This window comes from Trachypithecus francoisi, unplaced genomic scaffold (genome assembly GCF_009764315.1).
Source record: "Trachypithecus francoisi isolate TF-2019V2 unplaced genomic scaffold, Tfra_2.0 Lachesis_group2, whole genome shotgun sequence".
Lineage (NCBI taxonomy): Eukaryota > Metazoa > Chordata > Mammalia > Primates > Cercopithecidae > Trachypithecus > Trachypithecus francoisi.
Window position 1 is genome coordinate 136098362 of NW_022681465.1, and position 15230 is coordinate 136113591.

The window sequence follows — 15230 nt, forward strand, 5'->3', positions numbered from 1 at the left end:
AGAAATGAGTTTTAATGTTTAAGAGCAGAATATGGTAGTTATAGTTAATAATACTGTATTGTATATTTCAAAATAACTAGAAGAGAGGACTTGAAATGTTCCTAACATATATAAATAATAAATACCCAAGGTAATGGATGCCCTAAATACCCTAACTTGATCATTACACATTTTATGCATAAAACAAAATATCACATGTACTATAATATGTACAGATATTATGTATCAGTAAAAAAACCTACAAATAGAACTACCATATGATTTAGTAATCTAACTACTGCGTATATACCCAAAGGAAATAAAATTAATATATCAAAGAAATATCTGTACTTGCATGTTTATTGTAGCACTAGTCATAATCACCAAGATAAGAAATCAGGCTAAGTGTCAATCAATAGACAAATGGACAAAGAAAATGTAGTATATATACACAAGGGAATATTATTCAGCCATAAGATAGAATTAAATCCTGTCATTTGTGACAACATGGATAAGCCTGGAGGACATTGTGTTAAGTGAAATAAGTCAGGAACAGAAATATAAGTACCGCATGTTCTTACTTATATGCAGAAGCTGAAAAAGTTGATCTCATATGTCGGTTGGTGCAAAAGTAATTGCAGTTTTGCACTGTTGAAATTTGTTGTTTGATATTAGAATACATTCTAAAATAAATGTGGTTTATTTATAAAATGTGTGTTATATATCATTTTAATGTGCATTTCTCACTTTATTTTTTTGCTAATGACTTATTACTTGCTGTTTATTTTACACTTATTTTAGATTATGGAAATTATGTTAGATAAAAAGCAAATTTGAGCAATTTTCTGAAGTTCAAAATGGGTCATAAGGCAGTGGAGACAACTTGCAACATGAACAACACATTTGGCCCAGGAGCTACTAATGAACGTACATTGCAGTGGTGGTTCGAGAACTTTCGCAAAGGTGACCAGAGCTTTGAAGGTGAGAAGCACAGTGGCTGGCCATCAGAAGTTGACATGACTAGTTGAGAGGAATCATTGAAGCTGATCCTCTTACATCTACATGAGAAGTTGCCAAAGAACTCGATGTTGAACATTCTACAATCACTCAGCATTTGAAGCAAATTGGAAAGGTGAAAAACCTCGATAAGTGGGTGCCTCATGAGTTGACCAAAAATGTTTAAAATCATCATTTTGAAGTGTCATCTTCTCTTATTCTACAGAGCAACAATGAATCATTTCTCAATCAAAATGTGACATGTGACAAAAAGTGGATTTTATGTGACAACTGGCGATGATGAGCTCAGTGCTTGAACTGAGAAAGAGATCCAAAGTACTTCCCAAAGCCAAACTTGCACCAAAAAAAGGTAAGGGTCACAATTTGGTGGTCTGCTGCTGGTCTGATCTACCTCAGCTTTCTGAATCCCAGTGACACCACTACATCTGAAAACTATGCTCAACAAATCCATGAGATGCACTGAAAACTGCAACACCTGTAGCCCACATTGGTCAACAGAAAGGGCCCAATTCTTCTCCACGACAGCGCCCAACTGCACATTGCACAACCAATGCTTCTAAAGTTGAACAACTGAGCTATGAGGTTTTGCTTCATCCACCATAACCACCTGACTTCTCGCCAATCAACTACCACTTCTTGAAGGATCTCGACAACATTTTTCAGGGAAAATGCTTCCACAACCAGCAGTATGCAGAAAATATTTTCCAAGAGTTCATCAAATCCTGAAGCACTAATTTTTACACTACAGGAATAAACAAATTCATTTCTCATTGGCAAAAATCTTGATTGTAATTGTGCCTATTTTGATTAGTAAAGATGTGTTTGAACCTAGTTATAGTGATCTAAAATTTATGTCTGCAACCTCATTTTTTTTTTTTTTTTGCACCAACCTAGAAGAATAGAAGTAGAGAGTAGAATAGTGGTCACTAGAAAATAGGAAGGGTAGGGGGAAGGGTGGATCAAAAGTGATCGGTTAAAGGATACAAAATTACAGCTAAATAGGAGGAACAAGCTTTAGTGTTTTATAATGTTATAGAGTGAATACAGTCAACAATTATTTTCAAATACTTGGAAGAGAAGAAATTATGTTTTCAACACAAATGATACTTGTTTGATGTAATGGATAATTACCCCAATTTGATCACTCATGTGGTATACATTGAAACTCACTATGTACATCATAAATGTATTCAATTATGTGTTCATTTTTTAAAATAAAAAATATTTCACCAGAAGAAAACTTGTGTGTTATTAGTGTCTTCCATTTCCTTTCAGACATTTCAGTGTGAAAAAACAAAGACAGGAGGTTATTTGGCATCTAGAGTAAAACTTTGTTTTTAAGACTATGAAATAATGCTATGTATTACAGAGTCTAGATTTCTCAGTGACCTCTGAGAAATTTCTTCATCTTAACATGTGAGATGAAATCATCTTATTTTAATTTTAGTTCTATGAGTAAACAATTCAGAAAGTACAGAAGAAGCAGAAAGTTCCTTTACCCTCCAATCTTTCCCTTCCCCAACAAGGAGATAATCATTTGTGTTGAGTATAACTTACTAGACTATTTTTTACTCTGTATGTGTGTGTATGTGTGTGTGTGTGTGTGTGTATCTACAGGTAGAGAGCCTATCTGAGAGATATTATTATTTTGCTAATTATTTTCAAACATTAATGACATCTACTATAAATATTTTTCTTTTTTTACATAGAAATAAGTTTTGAACTCTTAATATGTCACTACATACAGGTATTTCTCATTCTTCTGTTTCCTGCAAAATATTTCTTCACTTATATATTTATTTTAACAAAGATTACTTAATCCTTTTCCCAATGAGGATATTTAAGTTGATTCTTGCTGTAATGAACAATGTTGTAATGTATACATTTTTACGTGACTCTGTGCATATATGCCAATGTTTTCTGTAATAAATAGCAAGATGTGAAATTTCTGGTTTTAAGAATTTGTGCACTCAAAATTCTGAGACACTGTATTAGTCCATTTTTATGCTGCTGATAAAGACATACCTGAGATTGGGCAATTTACAAAACAAAGAGGTTTAATGGACTTACAGTTCCATGTGGCTAAGCAGGTTTCACCATCATGGTGGAAGGTGAAAGGTATTTCTTACATGGTGGCAGCAAAAGCGAGAATCGAAAGGGGAAACCCCTTATGAAACCATGAGATTTCGTGAGACTTATTCACGAGAACAATATGGGGGAAACCACCCCCGTGATTCAATTATCTCCCACTAGGTCTCTCCCACAACATGTGGGAGTTGTGGGAGTACAATTCAAGATGAGATTTGAGTGGGGACACAGAGCCAAACCATATCAGACACTTTCAAATTGCCCTCCAAGAAAAGCAGTTATCAATTTACATTGGAAAGTATCACTTTATCTTCATTTTCAAGATTATCCAAGATTTATTAATCTTTTTGTATATAATATAGTAATGTATTTTATTTTATTATATTAAGAACACTTAACATGAGATTTACCTTCTTAACAAATTATTAAATGTACAATACATTATTGTTGACTATAGATTCAATGTTGTACAGCAGATCTCTAGAGCTTATTCATTCTGCTCCCTTAAAATTTTGTGCCCATCCATTGGTAACTCCCCATTTTCCCCTTTCCCAGCACCTGGTAATCACCATCACACTCTTTGATTCCATGAAATCTGTCTTTCTTTGACTAGCTTATTTCACTTAGCATAATGTCCTTAAGGTTCATCCATGTTGTTATATACTATGGAATTTCCTTTAAAAATATTCTACTGTATGCATATACCATGGTTTTTGGTCCATTAATCTGTCAACATATATTTAAGTTATTCCCTGTAAATAGTTCCACAATAAACACAGGAGTGCTAGTATCTCTTCTAGATCCTGATGTCCATTTTTCTGGGTAAATGTTCAGAAGTGGGATTGTTGGATTATATGGTACTACTGTTTTTAATGTTTTGAGGAACCTCCATATTGTTTTTCATAGTGGCTGCACCATGTTGCATTCCCAAGAGCAGAGTGAAAGAGGTTCAATTTCCCTACATCCCCACGAACACTTGCTGTCTTTTGTTTTTGGTAATACCTATTCTGACAAGTGTGAAGTAGTATCTCATTGTGGTTTTGATTTGCATTTCCCAGATAATTATTAGGTTGGTACAAAAGTTATTGTTTTTTTTTTTTTTTTTTTTTTTACCATTACTTTCAATGACAAAAACTGCAAATAATTTTGCACCAACCTAATAGTGACATTGAGCATTTTTTCATATACTTCTTGGCCATTTGTGTTTTTTCTTTGGAGAAATGCCTATTTAAATTATTAACTTCTTTTAAAACATGGGTTTTTTTTTTTCTGTTGAGCTGTAGGAGTTCCTTACACATTTTAGAGATTAACTCCTTTTAAGATATACAGCTTGCAAGTATTATCTCCCATTCCGCAAATTGCTTTTCACTCTGTTGATATTTTCTTTGTTGTGCAGAAGCTTTTTAGCTTGATGTAGTCCCACTTGAATATTTTTGTTTTTGTTGCCTGTGTTTTGTTGTCATATCCAATAAATCATTGCCAAGACCGATGCCGTGGAGCTTTCCTCTATGTTTTCTTTTAGGGGTTTTACAGTTTTAGGTCTGTTATTTAGGTCTTCAGTATATTCCAAGTTGATTTTTATGTATGGTAGAAGATGATTGTCAAAATTTTCATTCCTCTGTATGTGGATATCCAGTTTTCCCAATACCATTTGTTGAAAAGACTATCCTTTCTCCATTGTTCTTTTTTCATATCCTTATTGAAAATCAGTTGACTGATATGTGCGGATTTATTTCTGGGCTCCCTGTTCTGTTCTACTGGTTTATACGTCTGTCTTTATGCCAGTACCATACTGTTTTGATTACCATGCCCTTGTAACTCTAATGTTTAATAAAACATTTGTTACATGGTAGAGATGTTAAATGAATATTGGTGGAATGTATGGATGAATGAATGAATAAATACCACGGATGTTACCTACTATTCTGGAAAGATAAGTGATACTAATTTTGTCAACTGAGCTGACATTAAAACCACTAGCAATATCAGTGAATTCATAGGCCTAATATTTTGTTTTTGTTTCCTGTTATGGAATGGGACAGAATATCAAGAGTCCTGAGTATTATAGTACAAGCAAAACATCTGTAGTCAGAAAACATCAGTTTAAATCCCAAATCTTCCATGGCCTAATGATATGAACTTATGCATGCAACACCCTTTCCTGCATGTCAATTTGTACATTTGTAATGGTGATAATAAACTCCAAGGTCAAATGAAAAAGGCATGCAAAACCCTGTATAAACTATAACACATCACGCAAGTGTTAGTTTTTCTTGCCTCCATATTTATAAATAAAAAATCGAGCTCTGAAATATTTGATTCAGCCTGGCTAGTGCTGAATCCATGCTTCTTCCACTACCTCTGATCCTCTTGGACTACCATCTTGACATATTCTATCCCTAAGAGGCCACATTGCAACACAGTGCTCTATGCATTTCCAACATGAAATGTCAATGAGTTTTTCAGATTAAAACATTAAAAATGTATGAGGAACTACTGTCATGCAAAGAAGCTAATAATACTCATGATTTTTTTAAGTGAGGCTATTCATTTCAATAGCAACATGTATTACTGTAATCAGTAAAAATGATTCTAATATCTCCTATTGGTACACACAACAGGAAACAGGCATTTTAATGTCAATCTCAATTTTTATGTGCTAAAGTATAACAGTGTGTATTCCACCCACATATATAGTTTTTAAAAAGATGTGAAACATACAGCATCAGCTGTAAGCAAATCTATTATATGGAAGTTGCAGTTACATATTGTTTCTTAAATGCCAGCCGATATTTGCTGGGAAAGGAAGGTGTTTGCTCTATGAAACCTTCAGATGGTTTAACCTTCATTTTCCCCCTCTCCTTCTGCTTTGTCTCTGCCCACCCTGCCAACTTGGGAGCAATATTCTATCATCCTGTCAGCCCTCTGCCAGGGGAAAGCACATCTGTTACAGGTTGCTAACTTCAACCCCGAGCAGGCCAAACACAGTGCTGCTTTTGGCTATAGATTTAAGCCCCAAGAAGGAATCACCAATTCTACATTATGCAATATTTATAACAATAATAATCAGTGATATTTTTCATAGCACTTTACACACATATTCGTAGCGGCTAAGAGGACAGTTTTGGGAATTCGACTGCATGGGTTCGAAATATGATTCTTACTTGGACAAGATACCGAACCTCTTTGTGCTTCTGTTTCCTCCCCTATAAAATTTGTCTGATAATTGTACCTAGCACATAAGATTCTGTGGAGTACTAAATGAGATAATCCGTGTTATAATCTTAGCACTGGTCTGGCATACAGGTGGGACCAATTCACTTTAGCTGTGGCTGCTACTAGTATTGCCATTTCACCAGCTCAATGAAAAAAGTGGGAGTTTCCCACTCCCCGCTCCGTTTTCCAGGAAAGAAAACAGATTATGAATGGCTAAATTATCTACCCAAGGTCTCATCACTTGCAATTGGCAGAGAGCAACAGACTCGTTAAGATTTAAGCTCTCCCTGCTCAAATGCACAATTTTTTTCAATAAAGAGCAAAAGAGAAAAAAGCTGTAAAGAGGAAAGGGAAATAAACTAGGGATTAGATTACATTGGGGGCTATCATTCTGCCCAATCACTCTTTCACCCAAACATTACTTAATTTTGTGAGTCTCTATCTACCCATTTACTTAACAAATGGGTTAGAAATGGTAAACAGGACAAATCAGGGTACCTGCACTTACAGAGCTCACGTGCCTGGGGCAGGGGGCACAGACGACTGATGAGCAACAAACACGCAAAGAAACACGGCAAATTCAGACCATCCTTAGTGCTGTGGAGAATAAAAAACAGTGTAAGGTGACCGAGCTGAGGTCTGAGTGTCAGGAAAAAGAAGCAGTGTTTTTAAGATCATGAGATCCACAGTTAACTGTTTGGGTCCAAATCCTGGCTTTATCACTTAGCAGCTGTGTGACTTTGGGCAAGTGACTTAACCTCTCTGTGCCTCAGTTTCGTCATTTTGAGAATTAAATGATTTAATATATGTAAAGAGCTTAGACTAGTGCCTGACACATAATAGGAGCTCCACAAGTGACTGCCAAATAACAGGAGGCAAACCTGAGAAGATCCTAGGGGCTGGGTGCAGTGACTCACACCTGTAATTCCAGCACTTTGGGAGGCCGAGGCAGGCGGATCACTTGAAGTCAGGAGTGTGAAACCAGTGTGACCAACATGGTGAAACCCCAACTCTAATGAAAATACAAAAATTAGTTGGGCATGGTGGTGTACACCTGTAATCCCAGCTACTGGAGAGGCTGAGGCAGGAGAATCACTTGATGGGAGGTGAAGGTTGCAGTGAGCTGAGATCATGCCACTGCACTCCAGCCTGGGCGACAGAGTGAGACTCTATCTCAGAAAAAAAAAAGAAGAAGATCCAAGGGAAGAGTATTCTAGGCACAAGGAACAGCAAGTGCAAAGGCTGTAAGCAAGGACCAAGCTTTGGATGTTCGAGAAAGAGAAAGGCCAATGTCTTAAAAAGTAGTAAACAAGGTGGAGGCTAGTGGTTGATGAGGTCTGTAAAACATCGTAAGAGAATATTAATAGTAGTTCGCTCATCTGGACTTAAGAGACTAGATAAATCATTTCTTAATGTTATGACTAAATGTCTCAATGTCAGAGCTAAAGGTAGCTCTGAGGTCATTTGATAATATCATAACCCGCCTACTAAGAGTAAGTTATATGGGCTTAGATTCATTTTTCCCAGTAAGTAAGGGTCACTAGGCACCAACCACCTCATGTCCATGGTGACCAATTTTGGAACTGGCTAGAGAGGCCCAGGAGCAGACTCTCGGATCCTCCAGCAAATTGCTTCTCAGGGTGTTGCTGGTTTAGCCACAGAGGAAGCAAATGACTGACCTGGGCATCATGAGCAGTGATTTGTCCAAGATCTATGGAAATCAGCTTCTCACTATGAGTTGACATAGACCAACAGGGTCTGAATATAGCTGATTATGCAGGGAACTCATGAATACACCTATCCTGAGAATCCATCAGAACAGAGCCTTTGGGTTCAGTCTCAGTCTGATATGAGCCAGCTGGGTGTTCTTGGGCCTAAATTGTAAAATAAAGGCAGATAATAGCATCTCTCACATAGGTTATGGTGAAGATTAAGTGAGATAAAGCAGAGAGTCTGGGATACAGAATAGCTCATGATCACATCTTGAATAATCCAAAAGTGAAGAGCTGAGAGCTAATTCTCATCTTTGACCACTAAATGATAGCATGCCCTCCTGTGCTTGCATAAAATTCCATTCTTTTGGCAATATTAGCCAAAAGTACAAAGCATTAAAGTTAATACTTTATTCTCCAGGGCAAGACATTAGGAAAGAGGGGCCAGTGGGGGCAAGGCTATCCTGGAAACCCCTTCTGAATGAGCTCCAGCCTCATACAGATGTGAGTTCAAATCCAAGCTCATTCTGTGTAGCTTGCTCCAACTCAGAATTAATTTTTCTCATTTGTAAATCTAAAAGTATCATATCTAACTTTGGGGATTCACATAAACTTTAAATAAGGTATAGTGGCTAGTACACCACTGGGTAAGCAATAAAAGGTAACTCTTCTAGTTATTCATTCTTGTGAAATAAACTACCCCCATTTTATTACCGCTCATGATTTTGTGGAACAGGAATTCAAGCAGGGCTTGGCTGTGATTCTTATTCTCTAAGTGACATCAACTGGGTTACTCAGGGATATTCAGCTGGCAGTGGGACTCATTTAGCGACTCAAGAAGGCCTAAGAAGGCTTTACCAGTACCTTTCACTTGGTGACTACTCTCCATATAGTCATAGGATGCATATATCTGGACTCCCTAGAAAAGTAGTTGGACTTTTTACATGGTGGCCCAGGGCTCCCAGACACCAAAGGAAAGCTTCCAGTCCTTTTTAAGGCTAGGCTTGCCTTAATGTTGCTTATACTATACTCCACAGGTTGAAGTTATCACAGGCCAGCCCAGATTCAAAGGAAGAGGAAAAAGACTTCAGTTCTTGATAGGAAGAGAATCAAAGAATTTGTGGCCATCTTTATTCTGCCACAGCAGCTAACACTACAATTAATAAGCAACTTGAAGTATGATCGGCTGGGCTGCAAATCTGTTATCTCCATGCAATGGTCATTCTCTAAACTCATATTTCTTCTTTTCTATATCTGCAACTCTTGCTTGATTAAGACTCACCCAGTGTGCAGTGACAGGTGTAAGACAACTTGCTAACTGACACACAAAATGATAATGTTTTCCACAACATTTTGATTGCACTATTCAAGAATATCCAAATCCTCTGCAAATAATAATTAAGCCTCTGTACCCCAATAACACTCCATTATCTTCTCTTTATACATGGAGAAGCACTGAGTACAGGAGAGTGAGTTTGCCAAGGTCATAGGAGTTGGTGACAGAGCTGAGAACAAAGCTACAGCATCAGCAGTTCTGTCCAGGCATTCACATTTCCCACTGCCATTGTTGCCAGACCTAAGGATTCAAGGGTAGCCCCACCTGCCCATTTTCCTATGACTCACTCTCCCACTGCCCTTCAACATCATTACTGTTCTCACTTACTATGGTCTCTCTGAATCCAAACTTCTCCAAAGCCAGATAGAGGTCATCAAGAGAGCTGGAGGAGCTGCACATTCCTCACTTCACACCCAGCATCTTCCCCAATTACTCAGGAAGTCACACATGATTAAACAGAGGCAGTGAGCAAAGTCAGGTACCAGAGTCGTGCACTCATTCTTCACTGGGCATAGCTCATTTGCTTTGCTGTCAAATAGCAAGAAGTCCCAGAGAAAAGAAAGGAAAAAAAATTATGGGTGTTGGGGAAAGGGGCATGAGAGAGAAAGTGACTATAAATGATACGCCACATTCAGAATGTATCATTGAATTTTTGGCAAACTATTGACTTCTGCCTGATCTAAGCAAGTGCTATGGCAGACGCTAATGCTTGCTGGAGTCATTTAGCTTGTTGGATAAATGGGAACAAGAACAGATGCGTCACTTTTTATTGGTGGACCTTCTCTTTTCTGCTGGCCCTGTCTCTTGGTCTTCATGTCCCCAGACTAGATCATTAATAATCATTTTGTAACTGATCTTTCTACATCGATCCCCACCCCCAGCCACTTTATCCTACTTATGCTAGTTTAATTTTAGAATTAAATTTTAGTTTAGAACTTTAAATTAATTTAAAATTTAAATTTAGAATTGCAGACCCTTTCAAAATTTGAGTTAGAAGGAATTCAGAGGTTATTTAGCCTAACACCTTCATGCTGCAGGTAGGGAAAATGAGATATCACTATAGCACAGTGATTTGAATACTATATCAACTTGGACCCGATATTTAACCTCCCTGAGCTTTAGTTTTACCATCTACAAGAAATGAGTAATAAATAGTGCCCATCTTTTCACCCGATTGTGATGAGGACTAAACAGAATCATGCACATAAAAGGTTTTGCCCACGAGAAAAAGAGCTCACCCCTTCCTGATACCTCTTGTAAGTCTGGTGTTGGGGACAGATGAGATGGGACTGCAGTTCTCTGCTTCTGTCCAGAACTCTGCAAGGATCTCTCAATTTAAGTGAGTTCCATGGGTGAAAATCTTGGTTTGCTTTCACAAGAAATTAGCTGACAGTAAAGTAATGAGTATTTGCTCACACAAATATGTTAGCCTCTGCTTGTCTTGTTTTGCTACTCTGATCTCTAGATTGCAAGTTGGAAAATATATCAAAGAGATATATAGACCAAGAGGTCACTGAAATTATATTAGGGGATTGCTGGTTTTCATTTTTACTTCTTAAATGGGCACACAGGGTTGCAGCCTCTATAGGAACATCTCTCGCTCTGTCTTCAGACCACTTATTAGTTCCCTTTGCCGCTTCCTGCATCAGTGCCACACACAACCACGTTTCTTATCAGCTTCAACCTGTGCTTCACTTTCTACTCTGACCATTTCTTTTTCTGTCTTCCTTATCTTAACACAAAAAGGAGAAAAGTTATTCACTGAAACTCAGGTGCACCCCCTGTGATGTATTTGTCCTAGATCAAGAATTAGTATTTGGTAAGCTGAAAGAGTTTATTCATCGACCTAGGTGAGAGTTCATTTTCTCAAAAGGAGGTAGACTTACCCTGTACTCTCAAAGTTTTAGAGCCCATTGATTGGAAATACACCAAAGACTTATCCCTCACCATTTCCATTCTGACAAGAAACTCTACTTCATCTGGCCCTACAGATATAAGGAGGTATAAGGAATATAACTACAAGACATAATCACTGCCTTTAAGGATCATGTGAACAAGTGAAAGAAATTAAATGATTTTTATTATGATAATAAGTAAATTTATTAGACCCTGTATCAGGCACTGTTGTGTGGGATTTACATGTACAAACTCATTTAATCCTCCCAACAACGTGTCAAGTAGGGGTTGCCATTTGTCCTATTTCATAGATAAGGAAAAGGTAGATCACATAGATAGGCAGATCTGGGAAATAAGTCCATGCTATATAATTCCAAAACTTGTGTGCAAATCACATTAAAATAGACATAATAACAAGAAAAGGTTACAAAAGATCCACATAATTCAGAGAGAAGATCCTACAGAGTAGAATAAGAAGCTTAAAGGAAGGTGGACAAGATAGGACCCAGCTTTGTAAAATAAGGAGTCATTAAGCCAAGGTTTCTCAACCTCAGCCCTATTGACATGTTGTGTCAAATAATTCTTTGTTGTGAGGGCTGTGCTGTACATTGTAGGATGTTTACAGCATCCCTGGCCTCTACCTACTGACTGCCAACAGAACCCCCCAATTGTGGCTACCAAAAAATTCTGGAGACACTGTCAAATGTGCCATCGACAGAGAAGGGCCATGCAAAGTCAGGAGGTAAGCTTGACCTGAGCACAGTGTTAAAGATGAAAGTTGAATAAAGAGAGAAGTAGAGATTGAAGCTGGATTGTAAAGGGCTTTGAGTGCCAGGTTATGAATTTGGGAGCTGGGAGCTGGTGCAGGTTTTTGAAACTAAGGCTGAGGTGCGTCCTTTACTTCCTGTTCAGCTGCCCACTGACCTCTGTACTGTTCTCTGAATGTGCCAACCATACTTTGGCCTTAGAGCTTTTGCATCTGCTATTCCCTCTCCCATAATCCTGTGCCCTCAGTTTCCTGTAGAGCCTCTCTCACTTCTACCATGTCTGTTTTGAAACCTTCATTTATGTGGGAGCCCAGCCCCACCTGTAACTCTCTATCCCCTTCTCCTGCTTAATTTTCTTTCATACATCTGCTTTTCCTTCACACTACACTCATTGTATCATTGATTAATGCCTTTATCACTTTACTGTTCATCTGCCCTATTAGAATGTCACTTTCACGAGGCAAGCAAGCACTTTGTGTGCTGCTGTATCCTCAATGCCAGAAAAACTTCTTAGCACATAGTACACACTCAATGAATACTTGAGTTAATGAATTAATTTTCAAGAGATGTTTCAAGTAGAGTGTTTTCCTAGAAGTCAGGTGTTCCTATGTCCAGTATATAAAGGGAAGGTCTTCATAACATCAGAGATTGTCAAACTATGATATAAGTACTCCCCGAATCAGAATTAACTAGGGCGAGTGTATGTTAAAAATGTGGTCTCCTGTGCCCCAGTCTAGAGCCAACAAATCAGAGTATCTGGATGGCAGGACCCAGAAGCTGCATTTTAATGCATTCCAAAGTGTGTAAGGTACCTAACCACTCTAATAGTTTGTGAGATGACTTTGTCCTTGCTCTTTCTGATTAACTTCACTTCTTAGGAAGACAGGATTTGGATTCTCAGGCATTAATAAACATGGGATTATAGCTTAGAACATCTTGAGACTCTACATGATGCCTATCAAAATACAAATGTCATCATATATTGATATAAATCTTAAATTCTCAGAGCCCTTTACAATATACACAGCATTTCACATTCACAGTTTTTTTCTATCCTTCCAATAGCTTCCAGAAAGGCCGGGGGGGCGGGGGTCACGATTTCCTCTGCTGTGTTAGATGAGGCAAAAGAGACTCAAAGAGGGGAAATCACTTGCCTAGGGCCACACCACCCAGGGTCGTATTCACCCCTGTGCTATTTCTACTCCACTGTTCAATTGACCTATTATAATTGCTGAATGCATTTTACTGATACCTAAATGCTTACTAAGTGCTAAACACTTTCACAAAACCTTATGAAATACATTTAGGTAAGTAGTAGTATCTACATTTTTAGATTAGCAAATTAGAAGTTACTGTATAGTAACATGGTTAAATTCTGAAGCTCTGGACTAAATGTCCTAGTTTTGCCACTTGCTCCATGATTTTGAATAAATTTTCTAACTTACATGAGCCTCAGTTTCCCTATCTGCAAAACAGGGATAATAATAACCATTTTGGGGATGTTGTGAGAATTGCCATAATCCATGTAAAATGCATATAGCCTGACACACAGACCAAAGTCAACAAATGTCAACTATTGTTAGTAGTATAAGGTTCTGAGGTTAACAAAAGCTGAAAGAATGTCTCATTGTAATCCTGATACTTAGCCCAGTGGGTGGCATGGTAGGAATTCAATATATATTTGCTCAACTAAACAATAAAGGAATGAATGACAGAGGTTAAATGACTTCCTCAAGGTCATATAGTAGGTAAATAACAGAGTCAAGACCCAACCACCTCACTTCCAAGTCTGATGTTCCTCACACAACACTGGTTGTCTAGCCTTCTGAACTAAGCAATAGGGTAAGGACAAGGATTCATTTCACTGCTGTGCTGTCTGAGAAGGGTCTACATTTGTGAATATGGAATTGCAAATCATTGGCTCTGAAGAAAGTGTGTTGGACCCATCTGGCTCATCTAGGCTTTGTTCTTTTCATCCAGTCTCCCTCCCAGATGCCCTCGTGCCAGGAGCTGTATGCATTGGTATTTGTATTCTGAAACAACAGCAAGTCCATTCTGAGTCTCCCTTCTCATTTAAAGATTCCAGGCCTGTCTGCATGTCTCACTAGTTTAGGAGTGTATTTGGTTGTTTGTTTATAATTGACACATAATAATTGTACATGTTTATGGGCTACAGTGTGATGTTTCAATATATGTATACATTGCATAACGATCAAATCAGGGTAGTTAGCATATTCATCATCTCAAACATTTATCACTTCTCTGTGATGTCGGGAGTGTATTTGGAAGGTGAATTGCTAGGTTGTTCTGGTCGAAGCACAGAGGGAGAAGGGTTGTATAATTGTAATTGTGCTGTCACATGAGGTTAGTAAATCCCCATCCTATTCTCCTAACCCTTCAATCACCACCACTACCTCCTCCTCCTCCTCCACCTCCTAACAGAGAATACGCACACTTTAACTAACCTAATGACTTTTCAATCACTTCTGATATGAAAACTGCAGTTCTCCAAGCTCTTCAGTTCATGCTTTGTGTCAAATCTGCATTGAACAGTAACCACTAATCAATGTTAATTTATTGATGACTCAAAACCTAATTTCTTTATAGCTATGCTGAATCACGCAACAAAGATTATAGTACTTCTAACTTCATTTAAATGTGCTTATCATTATCTTGCAAGGAAAAACAACAAGCAGAATATAGAATCAATGTTTAGAATGCAAGGAACTTTTAAAAGCTAACAAGAAGCCTTGTTTGAGAATGAGACTCCTGAAATAGGGAAGCTTATAGAGACCTTAGAAATAACTTGATTCAATGCCCTCAGTTTACAGCTGTAAAAATTGAGGCCAGAGAGACAAGACACTTGTTCAGGGCTATGCATCTTCCTTCTCTATAGCTAGCCATTTTCGTCTGCCCAGACTGCCCATCACAGATGTGTTTCTAAACAAATCCTAACCTACACACTGGGAAGCTTTATTTAATAAAATTCTTGAGTCACAGCAAGCAGGGCTACTAGAGTTGATTAGAAGATAACACCATGGCTCAGGAATTCCCACTCTGCTGCCTCCTGGAGAGATACTGCAGCCCAGGAGAGTGCAGGTGGAGGTGAACTTGCCAGCTCAGAGAGTATGGCGAAACAGGGCTCAAGTCAGACAGCAAAGATTAAAGGCACATGATAAAGCTTCTCTATTAAGTTAAGCAATTGAACATGCTCAATCA